Source organism: Schistocerca americana, chromosome 8, assembly GCF_021461395.2.
Source record: "Schistocerca americana isolate TAMUIC-IGC-003095 chromosome 8, iqSchAmer2.1, whole genome shotgun sequence".
Lineage (NCBI taxonomy): Eukaryota > Metazoa > Arthropoda > Insecta > Orthoptera > Acrididae > Schistocerca > Schistocerca americana.
In genome coordinates this window covers 242,799,236-242,815,106 of record NC_060126.1, presented here as the reverse complement: position 1 = coordinate 242,815,106, position 15,871 = coordinate 242,799,236, and the positions used below count along the sequence as shown (strand labels likewise).

Here is a 15,871-nt window from a genome sequence, read left to right as displayed (position 1 = left end):
GAGTAATGGAGAAGAAACTGATAGTTTTGCGGCTCTCGTGCTGATATAATTTACGAAAACATATTTTTTTAATTGACTTCAGTTATTTGCGTCTGGTGTGGCGGTCAGTATCAAATGCGTCAGTGATCACGAGACGCGGTCGTGATGCCCATGGTCCGTGTCACGTAAAGCGGTTGCGTAACTGCCAGGAAGGGCGCAGCGCAACTGCGTTCTCAGTTACCGACGGCGATAGCTTATAGGGCTATTTTTATCCTGACAGTTTGATTTCATTTGGGGGTTATTTTGTAACTGGTAGGAAGCAAGTACGACGATGCCTCACTAAAACAGTGGCAGTATATATCTTTCGTCACGCATTGTACAGTGCGTACATTATTATACATTTTTACTCTTAATACAATGTTTAAATTGAATGGTACACGATTATTCAATTTTTTTCTTGTTTCTTTCATTTTCTCTTCGCAAAATGCATTCGTTCTTTGACTGTTTCTGTTTCCTTTGTTCTGTCCTTATTTTCCATGTTCTCTACCTTTCTTTTACTTCAGATTTCTTATTCTGAATTTTGCTTCTGAATTTGTTTCCTTCGTTTATCATTTCCTTGCTGATTCCTGCTTGTTTTAGGTATTCATCTATTTCTTGAAACCAACCGTTTTATTATTATTATTATTATTATTATTATTAAGCTGTTTACTACATCTAAGTTGGTGGTCGGTTGTTCATTCTATGTATTTATCTATAGAATAGCAGTCAGCATTTTCTAATAATGTATGTGAGTTGTTGTTGTTCGTATAATTCTTCGGTTGGTCTCTTCATCCATGTACTATTTCTGTGTCCTGTTCGAAAAATTTAAAGATTTTACGTTTTATTTTTTCTGGCTTAATGGTGTCAGATTCTCAGATTGTGGTAGCTTCCGGATCATAGTGTGGTTCTGGTTGTAAAACTGTATTGTTGTTGCTGAGATAGGACTGCTTTGAAATGTTTCTTTTACTGTGTGCATCCATGTTGGTTTGTTCACTTTGCTATGTTTTTTCTGTTCGTTCCATATTAGATACCTTGTTTGATCCTCCTATTTGTATAGTCTGCCGTAGATGCTGAGTATTGCCAGGTGTTCTGTATATGCCAGGCATTTTATGATTCTCTTCGTTGCACCTGTTCTTCCTCTCTGAACCCCTTGCACTTTTTCATTCCATTGTTTGACGGTTTTGTACAGGAACATGTTGAATAAGGGCGGTGAGGCTATTTTGTTATCTGAGCCTTGTCTGTATCTCGAATGGTTCTGAGATTTCTCTTCAAACTTTATTTTGGATGTGGTGCCTGCGAGTGTGTTGTATCAGTGCCCTACATTGTCTATTCCATAATCTTGTAGAATGTCAAAGTGAGTCTGCCTGCCCAAGGACTCAAGGGCTTCTTAAAGTCCACGAATGTGAGTACAATGTAGTTTGTCCGTCTGACCTTCAAGAATGAAGTCCCTGAAAGATCAGGGACAAAGTGGTCAGAAGAAAGGAAGAAAGTGCATAGCGAGAGAATGAAAGCTATATGGGCTATTAGAAAGACGAATCATATAGGTAATGAGTGCGTGATCCGACAAGGTCCATACGCACATGATGATAATTATTAAAAAGTCATCAGCCACTGGACATGTACCGATCGATACAAGCCCCCATTTTCATACTTTTCATACATTATGGTATTTTGCTTTAAACATCCATGTTGCTCCTGCACGTTTTCTTATGTCATCTACTCTCCTTTCCATCGGTCGTCGTCTTGAATCCAGCAGTGAACTTCCTTGATCCATCTATTCATTTGCCTGGCAACGTGTCTCACACACCTCCAGTTTGTTTTCGCTGTAGTTATAATTAAGTTTCCCATTCTGGTCTGGTTCACGACCAAACTGTGTAGTATAAATGTAGTACTAATAGGGTTTTATCATACAGAAAAAGGGAATGGACATTATCAAACATAAAAACTTTTTCATCACTGAACATACACCATTGGCATAGGCCTCCACAGCCCTACCACACGATATAATTTCCTTGTGAGCAAAGTTCATGTACCTTACTAACGACGAGGCAAGTGATAATCTAAAAGCAGGTCCTATAAGCTAAGATTTACTAGTCAGTCACTAAGCTAAAAATGCATTTACACTGATAAGCCAAAACATTATGACCGCTACCCGTCGTAAAATGGAACGGCGCCTAGTGGCAAGAAAAATACATAAGCGAAGCAGAGACGCGTGGGCAATCATTCTTGCGACGATACGGGTTGCACACGATAAAAATCCACCAACATAAGCGACTTTGACAAAGGGTGGGTGATAACGGCCCGAGGTCGAGCATATCTAAAACGGCGAAACTGGTCGGCTGTTCCCTTGCTACTGTCATAATGTTTAATGGAAAGTGGTTGAAAGACGATGAAACCACGAGTAGGCGACAAGCTGTAACATGCACCGCGCCACGGGCACGGGCTGGTGGAGGTATCCGTGGTGGTGGACATCCACCTGGGATTTCATGGGACCCGTGGTAGTAATCGAAGGCAGCAAGACAGCTGTGGATCATGTGAACATTATTGCGGACCAATCGTTTCGTGCTTGATGTCTTTCACGAAGGCGATGGCATCTTCCAGCAGCTGCCAAATTCGCCTGATAAGAACTCGCTGGCATACACCTGGAACGCTATCGGGGCTCCGCACCCACAACCACTGACCGTAATCTTTGGGAATTATGTAAACTGTAGTGATGTCCCAAAACCGTTCCAGGAAAATATCGGGATGGTTCTTTCGAGAGGGCACGGACGATTTCCTTCCCTCATCCCAGAAACATCCTGAGCTCGAGCTTCGTGTGTAATGTCTTCTGTCGACGGGACGTTAAAACACTAATCTTTTCCTTCCCTTTGTGATCTGTGCGCAGATAAGTGGTGTTACATACGTTCGAGAATCTACCAAGAACTTGTCGAGTCCACGTTAGGCAGAATCGTTTCCGCATTGCGTTCCAACGGTGCACCAACACGCTATTATGCCGGTGCTCATACCGTTTTGGTTCATCAACGTATCTCTGACGGACTCATTGATGCTTGCGTGTTTGTTGAATTTTGCTGATACCTCCTTCCATCTTCTGGTATGCCTAAGAACACCACAGCGGAACAATTGTGTATCAGTGAGTTTGGAACCTACATTCGCGAGGTTTTGAGGCTCTGTATCACCAAATTAACACAGTTCAGTTCAATAGAAAAGTCACTGTGGACGAGGGTATCACACTCGGTAAGTGCGAGAGTAAAATGCAACTTTTAAATTGAGTATGTTTTTGCTGGTGTTTGCATCCTGACGCTAGGTGAGTCGGTGGATAGCCTGTGCGGTAGTCAGCGCGTTGGGTCAAGTAGCTGACCACCCTCTGTGATAAAACAAATCCGGATAAGTGCGACGATGACTCGCGCACCGAGGGTCCCGTGGATACTTAATTATGTGTATAGATAGTTCATCCATCCTGGAAATCTAGAACCTCGACGATTTTTGCCTGTTATAGATATGTATACTGGCAGGATATCAGCCCTGGCAATTCCAAGAATATCGAGAATGCTTAAAGTTTTAAATGTGTGTTTCATGTAATTTCACGTTTGCTACTGCAACTTTTCATTTATTTTATTACTTTTGGAGTTATATTAACATGCTATGCTAACCGGCAACTGCACTTTTCACAAATTGTGATTCTCGCTAACTCACTTTCAAAACCTGTTGAGTACCTCCCATTGACATAGAATCATGAAATTTGGCAAGAAACAGTGTTTCGCAGAGCAAGTAAAGGAAAAAATTCGGAAATTGTTAGTGCCTAGAGATTGTAGACCATAATGTGTGACATAAATTGGAACTTGATTTGTGTATCTTTTCATTTCAAATAGGGGTCTTAAGACGGACAGACGGTCGGACAACAAATGACAATTTTTTTTCTTTGTGATACTGCTACAAATCAGCAAGTTCCGGCTTTTATCCTTCACTTGTACTACGAAACCTAGCGTTTTTCCAAATTTAATTATTCTAGGTCAACAGGAACTACACTGCTGGGTTTGATGAGTGAGCTTGAGTATAAAAACCTGTGACTAAATGGCAGTATCTTTGATTTGCATTGACTTAGAAGCTTAAATTTTTTACACCGTCAGGCGACTGTAGAACTTGCTATGTTACACAAGTGTCAGCTTGATACGCGTACGCGAGAAAGAGTTTTTAACAGTCGGACGGACGGGCATATAGCTAAGCGACACTATAAAGATACTGATCCTACCGATGAACATGCCTGTAAAGCAGTGATGACCCGACTATTTGTATGATCTTAATTGTCCGCTTAACAGTTTGACAGGAAACCGTCATGGAAGCTCGCAAATCAGACCCCGTCTCTGTTTACAACAGTAGTCACCCCAAGTGATTTTCCGTCATTTCAACGCAGTAACCATCAGTTCTCAGTAGGAACTGGTGTGGTGTTAGTGCAATAAGAATTCGTATGATGTTAGTATAGGAAATACATGCTGACTACATAAATTTTACAGGCTTCTCCCTTTATCATTTTCCCAACTTCCTTGCGTGAGAATAGGAGGGGGTGGGATGATTTACGCGAGTTTGGGAGACAGTCCAATTTGGTATTCTTAGGATTTTAGAGCTTACAGGAGGGTAATCTAGTCATTTGAATGATGCCGTATTTTGTAATTTTTTAAGTCGTTGAAACACGGCAGCCGTTGACCACCTAGGCGAGTGGTACTTAATACATGGCACACTGTTTCATAAGCAACGCTCGATTCACAAGTGCGCTACAATATTGGCCTAATATTTATCGTTAAGATGTGTTTGGCATGCCGCAGCTGGTAATTGCGTCTCTTAGAGCTGGGGCGTTTGAGCATACGAGTACAAAGAGAAGCCGGAAAATTACTCGTATCTTCCTCTGTGTACCTACGTGACGCAGAGATACGTCACTGGTTACGTGGACAGCAAGCACTGGCATGACGCATGTGCTGTTGGCTTCCTCTTGGTCATTACTCAACAAAGAGGAGGAAACTGATCTGTTTCCATAATACAGTCAACTGTGAGAAAGTAATCAGAGCTTGAGTCCTCAGAATGTTTGAATACTTCTATGACTGATTGCGGCAGCGGAACGTTGGCGATTTATCGCCGTGATTTATGTTAGCTCATGCAAACTGCGAGTAATGGAAATTTCTTTAGTATACGATACCATTCAAAATAATTTCAAAGACATTCTCTGAATCCTTCTGAACCCCTTACCTGCACCGAAAGACGATGCTCTGCTTTGAACATCCTCTATTTTCTCTATCTGTTCAGACTATGGAGCAATATTTGTATCGATCGAACCAGGGGTTTTATAAGCTACCTCTTTTGCGGATGGGCTACACTTCCGGAGTATCCTACCAATGAAACTCTTGTCTGGCACCTGACTTAACTGTGATCAATCTTATACAGCCATTCCACTTTAAATCGCTCCGCATGCATACTACTAGATATTTAATGGACTGCTCTGAAATCGTGTAGTCATACAGTAATGTCTTTCTGCCTTTTCATAAGCAGTACGTTACTCTGTTTATGTTGAGGGTCAGCTGCCACTCCTAGCACAAAGTGTCCTGCTCTGCAGCTCTTCCTGCTCTTCACTAAACTGGAACTTGTCGATGTACAACAACAGCATTAGCTAAAAGTCTCACGGAGCATCCGGCGTTATCCTCTAGGTCACCTATACATATACTGTGCAAAGTAACGATCCTACAATACTTTGTTGGGCTACGCCCGAAGTTACTTTTACGCTTGAAGATTTCTCTCCGTTAGGAATGACCTGCTGTGTTCTGTTTGTTAGAACTCTTCAATCACATAGCTGGTCTTCTAACTGTATCAAACTCCTTCCGGAAATAAAGGGACGGGACATAAAGCTGAGCGCCGCTTTCTGAATCTCATGAACTAACATGGGGGCTGTGTTTCGCAAGATAGTTTTTTGCCGAATCAATATTGATTTCTACGGTGGAGATTTTCGGTCTCCAGAAATTGAATGAAAAACGTTCCAGAATTCAACAATATACCGTCTTCAGCGAAATAGGCCCATAGTTTTGTTCGTCTTGACGACTCTTATTGAACGCGGAAACGAACAGTGGTTTTTTTCTTACCACTAAGAACGCTTCGCTCCTAGGGGAACTACTGATAGAAGACAAGCAAGTTCTTTCGCATACTCGATTTAGAATCGTGTTGGTATCCCATGAGATCCAGGGGCCTCTCCTCTGCTGAGCGATTTCAGTTCATTTTCTGTTCCGTCCTGGGTTACTTCAATGTCGGTCAGTTTGACGTTCGTACGGCGGTTTAAGGGAAGAACTGCACTTATATATCAAGGAATTGTCTAGTGAAGTGGTGTGAAAAGCGGAAGAACATGTGAAATCTTTAGTAAGGTAGGCGAATGGAACAGTTGGATTAGTAGCGGGGGTTCTAGGAAAGTGCGATGCATATGTGAATGAGGTATAAGTTCGTTCGTTTCTACACTACTGATCCAACCTTTTGAGTGCTCATTAAGTATGTCTACAAGCTGACGTCGAAGGAATTCATAGGCATGCTCAGAGGATCGTGAAAGGTCTTAAGGAGCGACATGAAGGTGTACAGGAAATCTTCAGAAAACTTAAAGCAGGACGCTTTGGAAAGAAACTGACGTTGCGGTAGCGAATCATGTTGGGTAAACGTACAGAACTGAACACGAGAAAACTAGGAGCAGTTCTGCATCATATAACTTTCGTAGGGACCATCGCAATAAGTCAGCAACGAGAAAGCGTATCGACGCGTACAATCATTTTGTCCCTCGTTCGAAGCACGATTGATAGATGAAAATACACTAATAGGTGAACGAAATAACCTTTGCCATGCGCTGGTAAATTTTCTTCTGCTTCGGTTTTGTTTGTTGCCAAACTGGAAACGTCTTCGCTTGATTTCCTTCGAGAGGGTGCAGCAGTTCTTTAAAGCCAAGAATCTTAAAGGAAAAACTTTGTTTCATAATTAGTTTGCACCAGAGTCGGTTAGGGTATTTCAAAGTTCCGTAAAAACATGGCAGTCAAAATGAACTGTAACCATATGTATTTATCTCATTCATAATTTTCTATTACAAAGGCCAATAACGAGCCGTTGTAAAAGAGATAAATAATCCGCGATAGTCATTTGCGCAAGATAATTTGGCGTATTTGATTGTCCAGGAAACGTGGTTTGCGTGGTATCGTATGTAAATCACGTTTATCAATGATTCAGAGTGGCATGTACTGCTGTAGCAGACACATCTGGTGTTAAGGTCATCTGTGTCAATGTAAATGTATAAAAAACACACAAAAGGTGTGACACAGACAGCATAACAGGGGCTGCCTTATTTGACTCATTTGAAAAACGCTCTCATCCGCTTCAGTAAGGAACTGGCCCGTACTCTGTTACGTAAGTGCTCTTCAGATAAACTGAATGTACTACGTAAAAGCTAGGCCTGTTGCGCCATTCGCCGCTGTGCTCGCGATAGCGCTGTTAAAATGTTTTCGATGGGGAACAGAAGGATTGACCTGGAGCGATCCGCAGCAGTTTCCCGCGACGCAGTTCTGATCCGTTCAGTCAGACGTTGGATGACCAAGTAGTTTCAAATTTCAAGTCGCGCTATAATGTTTGTTTATTCCACTGGCAATGTTACGTCAGATTTCTTTAAAGCGCCAGTTAGTTCACCAGAATACTGATTGTGTCGTACGTGGGTGCATTGCAGCCCATTCCAAGTCCGCCCCCGGTAGCTGAGTGGTGCCGGCACGGTAGCTCAGCGTGTTCGGTCAGAGGGCTAGCTCCCCTGTGTAATGAAAAAAAATGGAGGTAATGGATCAACAACGAACTGAAACGGGTGTCTTTCGACGTCCGCCCAGAGCAGATACAACGAACGGAAACGAACAAAATGAGATTTAAAAAAAAAAAAAGTGGTCAGCGCGACAGAATGTCAATCCTAAGGGCCCGGTTCGATTCCCGGCTGAGTCGGAGATTTTCTCCGCTCAGGGACTGGGTCTTGTGTTGTCCTAATCACCATCATTTCATCCTCATCGACACGCAAGTCGCCGAAGTGGCGTCAAATCGAAAGACTTGCACCCGGCGAACGGTCTACCCGATATGGCTCTAGTCACACATTATTATTATTATTATTATTATTATTATTACTAGTCCATCCCAAGAATCCGAGCAGGAATTATAAACTTTTCGATAGTATTTCAACGGCTATTTTTAAAGCGTCACGTCTGAACATGTTTCTCGCCACATAAATCTACATTTACTCCTTGTTTCTGATGTGTTTTAGTTCGCGTTTCTACCGTGAGGTATGAGTAACTAAATTTGCTGTTGATGTTCAAAATTTCAGAGATTTAAGTAAAAGATTATATATTTTCCACGAAAGCAGAAAGAGGAGAAATGAAATTATGAAATAGTTTTAGAAAGAATGTAAACCACAGCGTGTTCTTCATTCTCGTCATATACGAATACGAAAGGTTTTTGGAATAATTTACTTGAAACTGTTTTTGTAAGAAGTAATGTTCTATTCTTTGTATGGTCCAACGCACTATCGAGGGTCTTTTAGTCGAAAGACTGATGTCTGATATCTGTGTAAACTGTATAGGATCTTTCGCTCCCTCTTTCTTTTTTTATAGGTGATAACGTCATATATTCGAAGAGTGTATTCCAATCAAGTTAAAAGATTTGTTCCCTATGCTCCGTCGCCAGGACGTGTTAGACCATAGTCTTCTCCCCTGCTTCCTTGAAACGTGTTATCGGAATTTTGAGAAAAAAGCATTAATATCGTACAGCAGTAACTAGACTACACAGAAATAAAATCGACAGTCTTGCGGTACGTATATCCAACTCCTATTAAACTTACCTCTGTTGTCTGCATAATACGTTACGAACTTCTGTGTAAAGAGATAACTTAGGTCTCAGAAGATAGGGTTTCACAGAATCACAATCCAAACTGTGTTAGGCATCCACTAATGTTAGCACGTAAGACGAAAATGAACCTTGAGAAGCTAGGCAGAATTTACACAATATAATCGAAATGCATATAAAAGTGGATGAACATTCATGTCTAATTAAACATCACCTTGAAATTCATAAAGGCTTGTGTAACTTTTTTTTGGTTTAAGTGTAAATCACAGTGATCCACGACTGAAGAACAAACTTACTGCCATTTGGAAGTTTCGACGCTGCTTCATACGTAGTGACGAAAATTAAATTTTAAGGATGAATTAACGCCGAAGTTTTGACGGAAAATCCAAGAGGAAGCAGTGAGTTTCTTTTCACATGTTATTGGGTCACCGTGCTTCCCAGAAGTGGCATGAATCGCCGTATAACCGGCCGCTGTGGTCGAGCGGTTCTAAGCGCTTCAGTCCGGAACCGCGCGGCTGCTACGGTCGCAGGTTCAACTGTTGCCTCGGGCATGAATGTGTGTGATGTCCTTAGGTTAGTTAGGTTTAAGTAGTTCTAAGTTTAGGGAACTGATGACCTCAGAAGTTATGTCCCATGGTGCTCAGAGCCATTTTTGAACCCATAGTGCTTAGAGCCAAACGCCTTATAGTGATCGGGCAAGGAAGGATTCATATGTAGAAGACACATTGCAACGGGTAAATTTGGGGGGAGGGGGGGGCGGGCCGTGTTATGGACTAAGGACAAAAGCGGGCAAAAAATCAAATTCTGGTGCTTGTGTGAAATGTCTTAACAAATTCCATGGAGCTTAGGAAGGACAGGCCACTCACAAGTGAAACTGGGGTATGTCGAGACACTGCTACTACTTATTCGCACGCCAGTGATTGTAAGAACGTGCCTTGCGGTATTTTATTCACGATTAGGTGATAAACTCACCGATAAGTTCCTGGACACACAAGGCTAAAGAATTTATCGAAACGTGACCTGTGAATTAATTAAGAAACAGAGCAGGCGACAAAGTTTCATGCAAATTGCTGAAAGTAAACTGCTCTATTTGAACGTGGTTAATGTTGGCGTATTTATCTTCACTCTCGCATTATTCTTCTGCAATTTTTTGTGATAAATAATCGGAACAGCGAAAGATTGGGGTGCCCTTGCTGGTTTCTTCATTTACTGGACTTCTACCTTCTTAATTTCCAATCTTTTTACAGCTTATTCTGTATTTGTCTACACTTCATAACAAATTGTAATTCACATCTGTCCGTGAGAATGTTTTTCGGTTTAAAAACTGGCATCAAAATATGTCTTAGCATTACACCGTGTATCTGAATTGGGATAATTGTGAAAAATTATTTCTGCACTTTCAATCAATAGTTATCTGCATGGTACCCTTATTTGTCAGGCTAGCGATAAAACTGTTTTGCGAGTACGGTGAAGATAAGATACTGAACACGGGCCTCTGTGTAGCATAACATTCACTTAGCTTCTTTTGGACAGGAACAGTTGTTTACAAACACTGGCGTACCGAGTTAATTTCGCTGTAATGTTTACATAAAGATTCAAGTTTCTTGCATTTTGTTTACTTCACGCTTCATGTAAATTATAGATTTGTAAGAGATGAGAAATAAATTGAGTATGGATCCTGTAATTCTTAACAATAGGACCATGTGATTTTGTTCTCATCTTAATAAGGAACATTGTTTCGAATTGAGGGAAGATTAGGATTTAATATTTGGTGACCGACACGTGTCCTGGCCTTTATTAGAAAAGTCGGAATCTGGAAAATATATAATTTTTTCCCGCTCGAGTGCAAACTAACTGAAGAACTTTATAACAGTAGCACCTTCGAGAAACCACTGCAGGCGAAGCGGTATTATAACACAGCACGAATTCATCTATTCAATCCTGCCCGAAATTCTGCCACAATATTTACATTCCACAGTAATTAGGTGCGAGAAACGCTCCTGCGAAAAGAGACTTGACAGTTACTTTATGTTCAATATGTTTACTTACCATAACACGTGAAATAACGTTTCCTAACAGCTATGGAATATTGTCCAATTGCATCTTTTAAAAAGTTTATTTGGTTGCAGGCCAGCAAGGGGGCAGTTACCTGAAGTCAACTTGCTAATTCAGAGCTGTCTTACATATCTACACCGTTCAGACAAACCGTTCGTGGAACATTATATCGAAAGTTTCGCAATGTGAAGAGCTGCAGGACACTTCAGTTCCGATGATGGTGCTATACTCGTTATTGCGGTCGAGAATAAATCCTTTATGCACAGCGGAGTGCATGCAGTTGTGAAGCTACTTTACAGATTAAAACTGTATCCCCGACGCACACGTGAACCTCTTCTCCTACATTTCGCGAGCAATACTGTTACCCAACGAGCTGTCTAGAAAGATTCACCATTGTTCTCACGACTTCCATTTGCTAGTGTGTGTCTACCACCGTTGTGTAGTTTCTTCTGCGTTGAAGAAAAAAATGGCTCTAAGCACTGTGGGACTTATCTGAGGTCATCAGTCCCCTAGACTTAGAACTACTTAAACCTAACGACATCACACACATCCATACCCGAGGCAGGATTCGAACCTGCGACCGTAGCACAGCGTGGTTCCGGACTGAAGCGCCTAGAACCGCTCGGCCACACCGGCCGGCTCCGCATTGAAGACATTGCGGATGAAATTACCGTGCGTTTCAAAAGCATTCGTCGGACTTCACACGACTATGTCATCTACATGAATAAAGGTACAAACATTGTTAAAATTTAACTTTCACGTAGGAGTACAAAATGTACAAAATGAACGATCCGATTTTATAGGGATGTATCTTTTACATTTTAGCACATGCAACATCGTGGTTCATTTTACAATTACTTTTAGGGTCAAAGTTTTCATTAAGCTTTCACAATTGTTCGATGTTGTCTCCATCAGACGCACGACAAACGTCCAGACGATATTCGAACCCGTCTAGAGTTCTTGCACTCGCAGATGCTATGAGGCGTAGCAGGTCCCCCAAAGTTGCTGGAATGTGAGGAACATAGTCGGAGTCTTTCACAAACCCCCCACAGAAAGAAACCACATACTGTGAGATCCAGCGACCTTGGTGCTTACGACACAGCCATCGTTTAGGTATCTCCTTGTTTTGAAGGAATCGTACATGCAGGTGCGAGTGCAGTGGGGCGCAATACTGTTGAAAAATATTCCCAGTACCTTCTCACAATTGTGAAAGGAATGAGTGAACGTAGGTGCACAGTTGAGATCCTTCTCGGCTACGACATCAGCCAGCTACTTACAACTGGCGGCAAGGCAAACTTTTAGTTTCGATGTTAAACTTCGCTAGAAATTTCTATTTTCGTTCATGGAGAAGATAGTCCTATGAAATAAGATAAATCTTTTTGAATCGATTTGGCAAACACGGGGAAAGTTTACAACAAAAGAGGAATGGTTAGCTCTGACACATCAGATACTGAATGCAACAGAGGAAAATTTGAACGAAAAGGATCCTTGGATAACTCGAGTTAAAGTACGTGGTACAGACGTCTGTGTAGACACATTCCGAAATACGCGAAATCTGTGAATTGAATTACTGAACAGCTCTTTTAATCGCTATGAAACAATTTACGAAAAATGCGCAAATAATTCAGGATGGCCTAACTGTAATTAGAATCACTCTTTCTGAAAGTGAGTTCAAAATGTGTCAGCCAGCCACGCACGTAAAAGATCAGTCGAAAGAACAGTACACAGATTCTCCCTCGCAGTCTTTCAAATCTTGTACGAACAGTGTTCGTTATAACTGATCGCGGATAGATAAATTTTAACAAAGATATTACTTGTTTTGCACTGCTGATATCACATTTATGACAGACGCACATACAACAGGCTATTTGAGAATTAATAACCGTCCATTGAATTGTTACCCACAACGTAACTTTTTTAGGTTTAAAAACGAGGTATGTAATTAAGCGTTTCGCAGGCGCCAGTAGCCAGCATTGTCAAAGAGCGTTTCAAAAGTTCTCGGCCTAACACTGGCCAAATTGCTATAATCTTTCGAAAGTTGTACAAATTACATGGCGCGCTCAGAGTTCCTGGTGGAGATGGATGGAGCAATAGACAATATTCGCGGTCTTGGATATTACTTTAGAATTTGATGATGTAATTGTGAACATTAATATTTAATGACATGACCATACGCTAAGAAGTAACAACAGCAACAACAACAATGACGCGTTGTGTATTTTTTTTTTTTAGTAGTTTGACAGTGAGATTTGTTTGCTTGTTTATGGCGTTAATGTAGACAATTCAAGACAGTATATAAAACAGACTTACCGTCTTTGATACAGTTAAGTCCTTTTAAAATAAGATTTGAACAGTTACAGTTCAGGGCTATCGAATTTAATCGTAGCTGCGGATCCGTTGAAAATTACCTCATCTCGTCCAAAAATCTACACGTAATTTCGCCAAAAAGAAATAGTTCCACCATACTTTCGATGGGGTTTATAGTATGACATTTTCCCTCGGTGGGTGATGAGTTTGCTGTTAACAAACGCATTCGAATATACCTTGCCCATCACTGTTTACCTTTGTTTAAATTTAGCTCTAGCGAGTCTTTCCGACGTTTCAAACGACATATGGAACAAGGATTCCTCATTACATACCAGAGGAGAACGAGCAGCGGAAACAGAGTGACAGAAGATGAAAGTGAAAGTTGCCACTGCTACCGTGTTATTGGATTGTTGTGGTGTGGTGCCCGTAGGACATATCCATGTCTGTGACCAATCTGCCATAATTATAAGACAACATTTTTACTAAAGAAATTCACATAGATTCTGCATCCCTGCCTAGGATACGTATTTAAATTCTTTATTCTAAAGCGGAAAAAACTGTTGTTCACAAACATGTATCAGGTAGTTCGTACTCCTGGCTAGTGCAAATTATTAAAAAGCATTTTTTGCTAGCCTCATCTTCTGTGACCTACTTTTCATGATGTTCTCAGAGCGCTTAAGGTAAATTTCGGGATAGTTCCTTTAAGATACACAGTCGATTTCCTTCCCCATCCTTCACTAATCTGAGCGTGTGCTCCATCTTGTCGACGGGGCGATAAGCCCAAATAACCCATCAATTTTTAGTTTTTTTTTTTTTTTTTTTTTAATTTACTTGCACGGCCGAAATCGCAATAATGGATTTTATTTTTTGCGACTGAAGACGACTACGTCTTTAAGAAAAGTACGTGAATATGAATACCAACAACAAAAGGTTAATTATTCGAATTTTGTGTTTGCAAATCCATTTACTCGCAGTAGCAAACAAAGCCAATTGTAAATCATGCTCCAATATGCAGCATATGCAATCTCATCTGAGTCGGCATTAGCCCCTCTTAAATCAATCGATCATTAAGTCAATAGTACTACATGACAGACAGCAGTCTAATAATAATAATTACAAAATCGCAAATATTTTGAAATATCAGCATTACTGCAAGTAGTATAAGACACAAGTAAGTTTAATGCACTTTTTCGTTAACTAAAATAACGTACATTGCGTGTCTTTAACTCGAGTTGTTCCCACTACATACCGCAGAAGCTGTTCAGCACTACTGCATAATGTTGTATGTTTTGAATAACTTCGCATCTCCGTGGATTCTTCCCTGCAGTGATATCTATGGAAAACAAGTAAATCGTAAGCTTACCTCACAGATCATCTTTCTTGATCCTTCTGGATGTGGCTTTGCATCTTAGGATCCATCCACTATGTCCCTCAGTTACATTCCCAGTCAGTGTGTGTATCATCATCGTGAGTTCCATTGCTGTCAGTTTCTCTTGCGATTTGAGATTTACAGATATATCTAATGAGAAACTCAGGAATGTTGTTCAGTGTCGTACATTTATCAAACAACTTATTTTTCCATAAAGAGCGTCAGCGATAAGAGACTGCTGGGGCGATTCAATTGCTATTAGGATCCGCTGAATGTGTAGCTCGAACACTGCCTACTTCGGATGCTTGGAGTAATCCCTTGGAGGCTATCCTCGAAATAGGTTGCTAATGACCCGTTCCGCAGAGCAGAAAGCAGGCCCACCTAAACTGGCTGCCGGCCAGCCGGGTAGGCGAGGAGGGTGGTCGTAATGCTGCTCCAGCCGCTGTTCGACTGACAATGACAGCTGCGGCCAGAGCGTTGTGTAACAAAGCGACCCTGCTCCCAGCAGCCCTTTCTCTGTGCCAACGCCGAATAAGCCTGCTCCCACCTATTACGCCACGCAGTCGGTGGCGCAGCTGTAACCAGCTGTTGTGCGCTCAAGATACTGAACTAATGTTCTAAGGTATTCGTCAGTTGTTCAGAGGACATCCTAGGACTGTTCACCACTATCTGTGTGGTTACTCTCTTTCATTTTCATGAACAAACTCTGTGACGAGTCTTTTAATAGCAGGACCTGTCGGTCGTACACTCCCGAACATTTCTGAGGACTGGCGCGCTTCTTCAGCGGCTGCGATTATCGTAGCAACAGTGATAGGCATTTCACTTCATTACAGCACAGCGAGGGTCAATAAATAAATTAAAACTGTATGGTAGTACACTTTATTTTTATTGTTTGACAACACATATTCCAAGGCACTTAGCAAAATGTAGCTCATTTATGACAAGATACCAGAGTTTTTTGCAACACCACACACAAAGAACTCCGATAGTCAAGCCCACCAGTTTTATCCCCATGTTTACGTACACCCTGTTCACGTTTATGAAAGAATTAAATTAATTGATCTTACCACTCTGCACTTCTGTGGAGCCAGTCTGTTCAGTCTAGTAAGCTCATTCATATGACTTCAACATGCTTCTAACGTCAGCATCTGAAACATGCTCCTAACAAGGGAACCTCCCCATCGCACGCCTCTCAGAATTAGTTACAATTTGGCACCGTGGATAGGCCTTGAAAAACTGAAC

The 15,871-nt window shown here is 41.3% G+C and overlaps 1 protein-coding gene across 2 annotated transcripts in view; it reads left to right on the top strand.

Moving 5' to 3' along the window:
• LOC124546019 (glutamate synthase [NADH]) overlaps positions 1-15,871 on the top strand; it is a 360,968-nt gene that overhangs the window by 99,856 nt on the left and 245,241 nt on the right. The gene's annotated exons all lie outside the window — the stretch shown is intronic.